This window comes from Pseudorasbora parva, chromosome 17 (assembly GCF_024679245.1).
Source record: "Pseudorasbora parva isolate DD20220531a chromosome 17, ASM2467924v1, whole genome shotgun sequence".
Taxonomy (NCBI): domain Eukaryota; kingdom Metazoa; phylum Chordata; class Actinopteri; order Cypriniformes; family Gobionidae; genus Pseudorasbora; species Pseudorasbora parva.
The window spans coordinates 21,527,717-21,540,148 of NC_090188.1; the positions used below are offsets into that span (position 1 = coordinate 21,527,717).

General features: G+C 35.8%; 1 long non-coding RNA gene across 1 annotated transcript; it reads left to right on the plus strand.

Moving 5' to 3' along the window:
• The first annotated feature begins 555 nt into the window (after positions 1-555).
• Positions 556-5,660, plus strand: LOC137045458 (uncharacterized). The gene is made up of 4 exons (XR_010898777.1): positions 556-1,324; positions 1,433-1,490; positions 1,624-1,761; positions 1,937-5,660. It is a non-coding gene; the product is annotated as an uncharacterized lncRNA (long non-coding RNA).
• The last annotated feature ends 6,772 nt before the right edge of the window (positions 5,661-12,432 follow it).

Genomic DNA, 12,432 nt, shown 5'->3' on the forward strand with positions numbered 1-12,432 from the left:
GATAGCATCTTGCAGTTGATGGAGATTTGTGGGATGCACATCCACGGCCATGTGAACTCATTGTCATGTTCAAGAAACCAGTTGGAATTTTTTTAGAGCTTTGTGACATGGTGCATTATCCTGCTGGAAGTAGCCATCAGAGGATGGGTACATGGTGGTCATAAAGTGATGGACATGGTCAGAAACATTGTTCAGGTAGGCCTTGGCATTTAAACAATGCCCAATTCGAACTAAGGGTCCTAAAGTGTGGCAAGAAAACATCCCCCACACCATTATACCACCACCAGCAGCCTGCACAGTGGTAACAAGGTATGATGGATCCATGTTCTCATTCTGTTTACGCCAAATTCTGATTCTACCATCTGAATGTCTCAACAGAAATCGAGACTTATCAGACCAGGCAACATTTTTCCAGTCTTCAACTGTCCAATTCTGGTGAGCTTGTGCAAATTTTACAATTTTTTTTCCTATTTGTAGTGGAGATGAGTGGTACCCGGTGGGGTCTTCTGCTGTTGTACACTGTAAAAAATTTTTTTGCGATTTTGTTATTTCAACAAATTTTTTTCAGTAGAGATAACTAGATTGTCCAGACAACAAGGCATTTTAAGTTTTCTTGTCCTCAACTAGACTGAAAGTTAAGTGAACAAGTATAATTGTTGTTTTAACTCAAAAACATATGTTGAAATAACTAAACTAGATTTTCTGTTGAATGAACAAGTATAATTCTTGTTTTAACTTAAAAACATAAGTTGAACTGTTCTGGATTTTACTCCAATTATACTTTAGTCTATTTATTTAACTACAGTAAACTAAACTTAATCTACTATGTGCAGCTGATTTATATACAACACTCTAATTATATAGATATGAGCACATTTATTTAACTTACCGTATTTAATACGTACCATTCCACACCATATAAACCAAGTCTTAATTCAAGGAGTCAATGAGTAAAGAGTTTTTGTATTAACACGGCTAGTGAAAACAGCGCCATCTGGCGGAGAGGATAATTATGTTAATCCAGGAAATGCACGTGCTGTATGCGCGCGCCCCCGTATCCCCTCCCCCACCGACTGACAGACCAGACGCCATTTCCCTTCAATCGCAATGCTGAGCAAATGAGTAGTGTTTACACCGGCATAGTGTTTTATCTCATTAACAGTATGAAGTTTATAACATTATATTGTGGTAGGATGGTATGTGTGTGTGTGTGTGTCCGTGCGCACCTAAACTTAGAGATATCTTCTTTGACTCGCGGTGCAGAGCGGTGGATAGAAACAGGCGACTGAGGCGAGAGAACTTTTTTACAGGGAAATATTATAAAGTAAGTGTTTTATCTCATTTACCATTTGTTTTTCATAATTTATTGATTTATACCAATATGTAACTTATATGCTGTGCGCGTTTAAACGAGCCAACATTTTTCTCTCAGGGGACATGACTCACCGTGCAGTGCAGACATGGAGTTTACTTTTAACCAAGATAACAAAGTAAGTTACGTGTTTAACCTCATCTACAAAGTGTATTTATGACATTATATTGTTTTATAATTATATTTGTGTGTGTGTGTGTGTGTGTGTGTGTGTGTGTGTGTGTGTGTGTGTGTGTGTGTTGTGCTCCCAGAGCCGTTGAAATACAGAGTTCCTAACGTTACACGCTTTTACCTCGCGGGGTTCATGGAGCTCTCAACAACTCGCGCCGTCTATTTGTTCGAATGTTTGGAGGTGGACAGCAGTTTCACTATATTTGCTGCAATTTCTGGTAAATATTAACTTTATGAATTTAAATAATATCAAATTGTGAAATTAAGTATTCAGCCCTAATTAAATCACATTGAGTCATTGTACAGTGTAAACATTGCAACATGTTGTCAATAAGCCTATAAAAATTTTTTTTTTATTTTTTTTTATGTTTTTATCTATTGCTCCTTGACAAGAAACTGAACTGGTTTATGGATCGGATGAAACTACATCTCGCTTCACTGCATGGTCTCTCTCTCAGATCGCCATCAGATACAGATAAGTTTCATGAAACTCCTTGAAAATTATTAAATGTGTGTTTGAATCGATACAGGTAAAATAAATAACTATTAAAGGGTAAGTTCACCCAAAAAGGAAAATTACCTCATGATTTACTCACCCTCAAGCCATACTAGGTGTATTCCAGACTAATACAATCGGAGTTATATTTAAAAAAAATCTAAAGCATTATAAATGGCAGTGAATGGCAGTCCAAATTTTTAAGCCCAGAAAAAAGTGCATCCATCCATTGTAAAAGTAATCCACATGGCTCCAGGGGGGTTAATAAAGACATTCTGATGTGAATCGATGGGTTTGTAATGTAAAAAGTTATAATGTAAAATATGTAGCTTCTGGCGCGACGGCCTTCCGTATTAAAGTTACGGAAAAAGTGTAACTGGCACGGCGATGTCGTCGGATGTAGAGGGAAAGAAAAATGCAACTGGCGCAGCGACGGCATCGGACATGGTGTAAAAAAAACGTAATTGCCGCGACGATGACGTCGGACGTGGCGTAAACCTTTTGAACTTTGAGAGGCATTACACTTATTTCGTAAATTGAGGGCGGTCCGCCAGAAGCCTTTATTATTTAAATAATATTTTATTATTCTTCTGGATTATTTTTTATAATGGATACAGGGCTTGACATTAAGCATATGAACATATGCTTGTCCGGAAAAAAGTTTGATATTTTGTGTGTGTGTGTGTGTGTGTGTGTTTTAAATATAATTTATTCTGAAGCAATATGCTGACCAGTATTCAATCAGCTTTGACATATTTAAATCTGCATATTTGTGAATTTTTTAATTATTATTTTTTACTTTATATAAAGGGCATTTCCCCTCTAATCTTATTAAATATAGGCTATGCTTCAGGTTTCATTTTATATTGTAAAATTTGATCTATACGTTAATTTAAAATAAGACACTATAAGGGCTGTTACCAATCACATTAAATAATTTACACTGAAAAGTTTAATTTGCATTAAATAATGTTTTGAAATTTGTATTTTTGGATAGACCAATAATGTTTAAACATCAAACCAAACCTCCAGTAGGTGGTAGCAGGTGGCCGTTTTAATGAGTGAGTCATTGAGTCGTTCATTCAAACGATTCATTCAAACGCTGAATCGTTCAGTAACACACATGTTGCTGTGACTTGTTGCGGTTCTGCTGTGAATGATTTTCACTGCTGAAATAGAACAAAACATTAAATATTGCTTCTTAAATGTAAGTGACTTTAAGGGAATGTTAATTTAAGTGAATGTTAATTAATTGTTTTGCTATGAACTGTCATGTGAAGTCAGTGTCATTTTCAGTCGTGGTGGTATTCAGGAAAACAGGTCAAGTGTTGTAATGTCTTCTCTAGAGGCTGCACAAGTGTCAACAGCGCGACCTTGTTATCGTCAGTTCATTATATATTATTATCCACTATCAATCGCCACTTACACTAAATTAATGCAATCATTCTTGCATTTTGGTGATTCGCTAGCTATTTTTTGTTTTAATCAGGTCCATCGGGCAAGTAAAATTCTCTTTCACTTGTCCCTTCGAAAAATCCACAAGCGTTAATGTCGAGCCCTGGGATAGATGCACTTTTTTTCTGGGCTTCAAAATTTGGGCAGCCATTCACTGCCATTTATAATTTTTGGATTAGCCAGAACTTTTTTTAATATAACTGATTCAGGGCTCGACATTAACGCTTGTCTGGGACAAGTGAAAGAGAATTTTACTTGCCCGATGGACAAGGGCCTGATTAAAACAAAAAATAAACTAACGTTAGCGAATCACCAAAATGCAAGAATGATTGTGCATTAATTTAGTGTAAGTGGCGATCGATAGTGGATAATAATATATGATGAAATGACGATAACAAGTTTGCGCTGTTGACACTCGTGCAGCCTCTCGAGGAGAAATTACAACACTAGAGCCATTTACCGGTAAGCTGTTTCCTGAATACAATCACGACAGAAAGTGACTCTGATTTCATATAACGGTTCCATAAACATTACATTAACATTCACTTAGTCACTTACATTTTAGATGCCATATTGAGTGTGTTTGTTCTATTTCAGCAGCGAAAATCGTTCACAGCAGAACCGTAACGCGTCTCACAGCAACTGAACGATTCAGTGTTTGAATGAATCGTTTGAATGAACGACTCAATGGCTCACTCATTAAGACGGCCACCTGCTGCCACCTACTGGAGGTTTAGTTTCATGTTTAAACATACTTTCTAACATTTGTACTTGTCTATTCAAAACTACAAATCTCAAAACATTATTTAATGTAGTTGTGATTTTTCAGTGTAAATTATTTTATTTGATTGGTAACAGCCCTTATCTTGTCTTATTTTAATTTAATGTATTGATCAAATTTAACAATATAGAATGAAACCTGAAGCAGAGCCTTTATTTAATAAGATTAGGGGGAAAATTCCCTTTATAAAAGGTAAAAATATCCTACATTTCAAATGATTCAATATTTTATTTATATCACAAATATCCATATTTAAATATGTCAAAGCTGATTGAACACTGGGGAGAATATTGCTTCAGAATAAATTATATTTACAACGCACACACGCACGGAAAAACAAAAAAATATCGAACTTTTTTCCGGACAAGCACATTTTTTATTTGGCCAAGTGAATGAACGATATGAAACAAGAATGTAATACACCTAGGATGGCTTGAGGGTGAGTAAATCATGGGCTAATTCTCACTTTTGGGTGAACTAACCCTGTAATATGACAGTGGTTTTAAATGTTGTTTTTGTTGCTTTTTTGCATTTGAATATTGCACTTTACTAGTAGATACAGCATGAAATAAACATGTATGAACATCAGAGAATATGTTTAAAGATACAGTACAATGTATGAAATCTGTATTGTCTCATGTAATCGCAGTGTTTCAACTGCGCAAACGTTAATAAACGTCAATAAATAGCTTTTAAGCAATGTCATGTCACATTTACCTCAGAAAAAATATTCTGTCAGCTAGAAAAAGTATATTTACTATATTGCATAGTTATTGTATTGCTGTTCTTTAGTATTTAATGTATGTTTGAATAAATATTTTATGACAGCACCACTTAAAATTTGTATCTGTGTCTCATTTTTTTCCAGCCAGATGATGATGAGAGAGACATTGTTCATGGGGTTAACGTAGGGCATCTTGACCATGAGTGAGGACATCAGACATGATAGTGCCTTCCCAGATGATGTTGTGGATGTGGATGTCATACTGGACGGAGATTGTGGTCATGGATCTAGAAGATGCCCTAAATCCCTTTGCCACACTGTTTGGGCTCGAGCTATGAGGTTATCCAACTTTTTATTTTATTTTTATTTTTAATCTAGGTTTAATGGTTGGGGAGAGCTGCAAAGCTGAAAAAAATGCAGTGAGGTAACACTGGTGCATATGTGCTGTTTATGCTCATTGATAAATGTACTGAAGCTTGAGAGCTTACACATTGTTAATTAAAATGAACTTAAATTAAGTTTAAATTAAAATGGTATAAAGCCAAATCAGAGGTGTTTAACAGTCTGTGCCGTTTCTTTTTGCAATTTTCTGAAGAAAGGACATTTCAGACCTTTTGTGTGGTTGTTTTTGGTGTTTGTTTTTGCAATAAATATAAATGTGTACTTATATGTGTTGCTGTGATTTTAATTTGCTATAGGTTTTATTCTAAATCAAATGTAATTTACAAATCAATATAGTAATGCAATTAATACTTATTAAAGCAGCTTTGCAACCAACTAAAGTGAAGTTATGATGACTAGAACATTTAAGTTCAGAAAACTGAAGTGAAGTTATGATGACTAGAACATTTAAGTTTAGAAAACTAAAGTGAAGTTATGATGACTAGAACATTTAAGTTCAGAAAACTGAAGTGAAGTTATGATGACTAGAACATTTAAGTTCAGAAAACTAAAGTGAAGTTATGATGACTAGAACATTTAAGTTTAGAAAACTAAAGTGAAGTTATGATGACTAGAACATTTAAGTTCAGAAAACTGAAGTGAAGTTATGATGACTAGAACATTTAAGTTCAGAAAACTGAAGTGAAGTTATGATGACTAGAACATTTAAGTTCAGAAAACTGAAGTGAAGTTATGATGACTAGAACATTTAAGTTCAGAAAACTAAAGTGAAGTTATGATGACTAGAACATTTAAGTTCAGAAAACTGAAGTGAAGTTATGATGACTAGAACATTTAAGTTCAGAAAACTGAAGGGGAAGTTTTTATTACTAAATGGAATTAGTTCAGATAACTTATCCAAATAAGTAAGAGAAACTTAAAAAAACCAATGCAAAAAGATAACAAAATATATTAAGTTAAGTCAACAAATAATTTTTTACAGTGTAGCCCATAACCCTCAAGGTTGTGCGTGTTGTGGATTCACAAATGCTTTACTGCATACTTTGGTTGTAACGAGAGGTTATTTCAGTCAAAGTTGCTCTTCTATCAGCTTGAATCAGTCGGTCCATTCTCTTCTCACCTCTAGCATCAACAAGGCATTTTCGTCACAGGACTGGCACATACTGGATGTTTTTCCCTTTTCACACCATTCTTTGTAAAACCTGGAAATGGTTGTGCGTGAAATTCCCAGTAACTGAGTGGATTGTGAAATACTCAGACTGGCCTGTCTGGCACCAACAACCATGCCACGCTCAAAATTGTTTAAATTATCTTTCTTTCCCATTCTGACATTCAGTTTGGAGTTCAGGAGATTGTCTTGACCACCAAGACCACACCCCTAAATGCATTGAAGCAACTGCCATGTGATTGGTTGTTTAGATAATTGCATTAATGAGACATTGAATAAAATATAAATGCATTAATGAGATTAATGAACAGGTGTTCCTAATAATCCTATAGGTGAGTATATGTAATTTAATCTATGCCTAAAATGGCGATTTTGGCGAGGGGACTTGTCACCCCTCAGTGTCTATGGTGCACTGTAAAAAAAATTATTTAGAACAAAAGTTACCTGGTTGCCTTAAAATTTTGAGTTCATTGAAATTAAAATTTTGAGTTAATACAATGAACATTTTTTGAGATTTCGACAACCTTTAACAAAATATTTTTAAAAGTTTTTCTAAGCATTTTGGGTAATTGTGTGTGTTTTATTTTTGATGACGCAGTGAAACATGCCAAATAGTGCTATTTCATTTTTTATGTGGTTCAGATACAATGATATTTTGAGTTTCTATTTATTAAACAAATTCCTTCATTGTATCAACTCAAAAAATTTTATTTCAATAACCTAAAAATTTTCAGGCAACCAAGTTACTTACTTTTTTAGGTTAAACCAACAAAAATTGTTTACAGTGTCTGTGCTTTGCATTTACACCAAATCCCTGACATTATGTGACCCACGTTGACATTTGAACTTTTAGATTATAGTCAGTGTCCCCATGGGCCTTTATGCTCACAAATGCTATTTAATTAACCCACACACATGCACATTCCAAAATAGTGCAAATTTATTCTTGATTTGGATAAATCAACTTACATCTCCCTTATGAGACTCATTTGCTCTGCTCATTTTCGGCGCATTATGCGTGAGCGAAATGTGTGAGGAGGACAAACTAAATAAATGAGCAGAGAAAGAGAGGAGATGATACACAGATGTGAACTCAATACGCTGGGAAAAGAAACAGCCTCAATAGAGCATAATCTTGTATTGCCACTTACACTAAATTAGTTTTGTTGCATCTATACTGAGTTGTGTGGATACTTCAATCAAGAATGTTTAATGGAACAAATTAAACAAATGTTTCATGGCGATCAATTGTGTGGATGCTTGAGGAATCAAGAATATTTAATTGAACTAATATCTTTTCATGGCAATTAAAGCCACAGCAGATATCTAATACTACTTGTAAAATCAAATTCAAACAATATTTGCTTATTTGGAGGATATATTGTAAGTGAGTCCTTTTCACATTTCACTTGATTGCTAGGTGAATTTGCCACCTTCTCAACAGACTGTTCCATCTTCTCAAATCTCGCGTTTCCTGCTCAGGTATTTACCCAGGTGACAGTGAGATGTGAGGATGGGATTACTCAGATCTGCTCTGCTTTTATGTGCTCTAAATGCCACAGTGTGTACGCATCAACCAGGACCCAGCAATTTCACGGAGCGCTGACTCATTCCTGTATGAATACATCAGTTTATGTTGGAAAACAATTTAAGATGAATCTTCTCACATAAAAAAATAACCTACTATTTAGTGGCAAACCTGCATTTTGTGTGGAATACTGTAGCTCTGACAGCTCTGAAAGGTATTGCGCTTCTCTCTGTCAGCATGTAATTACAGACAAAAACACGCATTCTCGATTAAATTCTGTTTACCTGTGCCACCCATTGACAGAAATATGATATATGCCGGAGCCATTTGTGAGATCTGGGGGAAAACGTTTATTTTTTATTTTTTATTATTTATTTAAGAATTGATCTCGTCTCTTTATAAAATTGTGGTATACTATATTTTATTTATTTATTTATTTATTTATTTTGTGTGTGAAGTTGTGGTTTTCACTTTATTTTGTTTTTGTTTTTTTTAGAACATTTACTGTATACGTTCAAAGTTTAATTAACTTTTACAAACTCCAATATTTTGGAGTTTTGGAAAATATTTTGGATAATAAGTTTGTACAAACTCCACAAACTCTTTTGTTTCAATATTTCTTGGGCCCTTTATTACTAATAACTAATTCCTTTTGTGCAAGTTTTGCACAACTTTGATCTGTTTCTCTCATCAATGATGCTAGCCATTCACGGTTCCACATATTACAAGCTAGGGCTTCTGAAATTGAAAAGTCGGAAGGCAAAGACTTTTGAAAACCTCTGTCTGACCTCTCTGCCATGCTCTTTTATTTTGATAGCTTAAGGGCAACTCCTACATTTCAGCATGCAGCTGATGGAAGGGTTCAAAGTAGCATGTGAACAGAAAATTCTCATTTTTCCCAATTGTTGTGGCACCTTTAATTTCATTAGGTTTTCCCCATACCCCGCAGGAGAGCTGAGTTTCTAGGGCAACAATCAGAGTAATAGTTTTGCCCAAGCAATCTGCTAAAAGCCCCTGCGGCCCACGGGCCCAGGTGTACCTGGGGATTAGAACAAGGCGAGACAGGTGAACTCCGCTTGGAATCACTCACAAGTCATACTGATAACCACACACACATTATTGCAGGGACTTTCCATTGTTGTCATATTGACCTTGTTTTTTTCTATATGTTATAACATAACACCTATTCTTTAACCTAACCCACGCAGAAACCTTGCATTTTTAGATTTTAATTAAAACATTATTTAGTCATTTTTCTCACGGGGACCATTGGATGGTTCCCAGAATGCAGGTCTTGTCAGGCTTTACTATCCTTTTGGGGAAAAAAGTGTAATATTGAGTTAATTATTTTCTATATCCTATCATACACCTACACTTTTAAATATAACCCATTTTTGCATTTTTATATTTTAATTAAACCATTATTACCTTTATGTGGGAACTGGGAAGGTTCCCACAATGTAAATGATTTCAGGTTTTACAGGACGTATGTTCCCCACAAACGCTGAGGTGAAAACAACCATTTCCCAAAGATCTTCAAAAGAGCACAATAAATAAATAAATAAATACCAGTGTGAAATAAATACTGGCAAAATATATATTGATCAGGCATGACATTATGATAGTAGATAATTGAACTGTCACCCATTCACCAATGTCCCTTCCTTGGATTACTTTTGATAGATACTGACCACTGCAGACCAGAAACACCCCACAAGAGCTGTAGTTTTGAAGATGCTCTGAGCCAGTCATCTAGCCTTCACAATTTGGCCCATGGCAAACTCACTCAAATCCTTACACTTGCCCATTTTTCCTGCTTCTAACACATCAGCTTTGAGGACAAAATGTTGACTTGCGGTCTAAAATATCCCACCCACTAACAGGTGCAGTGATGAATATATATAATCATCATACTCACCTAAAGGATTAGGAACACCTGTTGAATTTCTCTTTAATGCAATCATCTAATCAACCAATCACATGGCAGTTGCTTCAATGCATTTAGGGGTGTGGTCCTGGTCAAGACAATCTCCTGAACTCCAAACAAGGTGAGACAGGTGAACTCCACTTGTTAGAATGGGAGAATGAGAAAGCAATTTTGAGCGTGGCATGGTTGTTGTTGAAAGACGGGCCGGTCTGAGTATTTCACAATCTGCTCAGTCACTGGTATTTTCACACACAACAATTTCTAGGGTTTACAAAGAATGGTGTAATAAGAGAAAAACATCCAGTATGCAGCAATCCTGTGGGCGAAAATGCCTTTTTGATGCTAGAGGTCAGAGGAGAATGGGCCAACTGATTTAAGCTGATTGAAGAACAACTTTGACTGAAATAACTTCTTGTTACAACTGAGGTATGCAGCAAAGCCTTTGTGAAACCACAACACGCACAACCTTGAGGCGGATGGGCTACAACAGCAGAAGACCCCACCGGGTACCACTCATCTCCACTACAAATAGCAAAAAGAGGCTACAATTTGCATGAGCTCACTAAAATTGGACAGTTGAAGACTGGAAAATGTGGCCTGGTCTGATGAGTCTCGATTTCTGTTGAGACATTCAGATGGTAGAGTCAGAATTTGGCATAAACAGAATGAGAACATGGATCCATCATGCCTTGTTACCATTGTGCAAGGCATATTGTGGCTTCAGAAATTGCCAAATTCTTACTCGACTATCTGAATGTCTCAACAGAAATTGGTGGTGGTGGTGTAATGATGTGGGGGATGTTTTCTTGGCACACTTTAGGCCCCTTAGTGCCAATTGGGCATCGTTTACATGTCACGGCCTACCCGAGGACTGTTTCTGACCATGTCCATCCCTTTATGACCACTATTTACCCATCCTCTGATGACTACTTCCAGCAGGATAATGCACCATGTCACAAAGCTCGAATCATTTAAAATAGTTTTTTTGAACATGACAATGAGTTCACTGTACTAAAATGGCCCCCACGGTCGCCAGATCTCAACCCAATAAAGCATATTTGGGATGTGGTGGAACGGGAGCTTTGTGTCCTGGATGTGCATCCCACAAATCTCCATCAACTGCAAGATGCTATCCTATCAATATGGGCCAAAATTTCTAAAGAATGCTTTCAGCACCTTGTTGAATCAATGCCACAAGAATTAAGGCAGTTCTGAAGGCGAAAGGGGGTCAAACACAGTATTAGTATGGTGTTCCTAATAATCCTTTAGGTGAATGTGTGTATATATATATATATATATATATATATATATATATATATATATATATATATATAATCCAGAAAGTATTCCAAAATTGATTAAATTCATTATTTTTTCCCTCAATTTTACAAATAACACCCCATAATGACAACATGAAAGAAGTTTGTTTGAAATCTTTGTAACTGTGTTAAAATTAAAAACAAAATCACATATTGTCTTGCTTTGCTCAGTTGGGGACACAAACATTTTGATCTAAGTATCTAAGTATATTTAGTTTAGTATAGTAGTATTTTCAACTAAATATCCAAATAATTGAATTTCTAAATTTACTGTATCAGCTATATTACTGATCTGCCCACATTGTCACACTATATGATAAATTGAAATGAGCTGATAGCATCGTTTTCTTCAGAATGACTGTACAGCCGAATCAAATTTTGTTGCAATATTTTCCTGTTTAACACTGTGAAGCTGCTTTGAAACAATCAACATTGTAAAAGCACTGTATAAATAAAGCTGACTTGACTTGACATATATAAGTATTCAGCCTTTGCCATGACATTCAAAATTGAGCTCAGGTGCATCTTGTTTCCACTGATCATTCCTGAGATTTTTCTACAACTTGATTGAAGTCCACCTGTGGTAAATTCAGTTGATTTAGTTGATTGGTGATTTGTAGATCTCCAAGACAGGATTGTATCGAGGCACAGATCAGGGGCCCTTTCTTTCTTTGAGTTGATTTGACCAGATCCCAGGGGCCTATTGCACAAAACTAGGATAAGGGATTAAGCCAGGATATCTTGGTGGTCTTGTCATTTGTATGCAAAATTTAGTACACCGCTGTCGTGTAAACGTAACTTGACGGCACACTAGGATCACCAAGATATCCTGGCTTAATCCCTTATCCTAGTTTTGTGCAATAGGCCCCTTATATTTTAATCGTGATAACTGATCTCTGGCTAATTTGGTTCTTCAAACAAATTTGCGGATTGGATTAAAATATCTGGATTAAATTATCTGAGATCACTGCCCGTGCCTGTGTTCCCTGAAGAGGGCAGATGCAGCGATACTCAAAACCACGATCAGCAATGCAGCGACTGGCTGGTGTCAAGACAACGTAATGACATCATATATTTAAAAAAGCCACC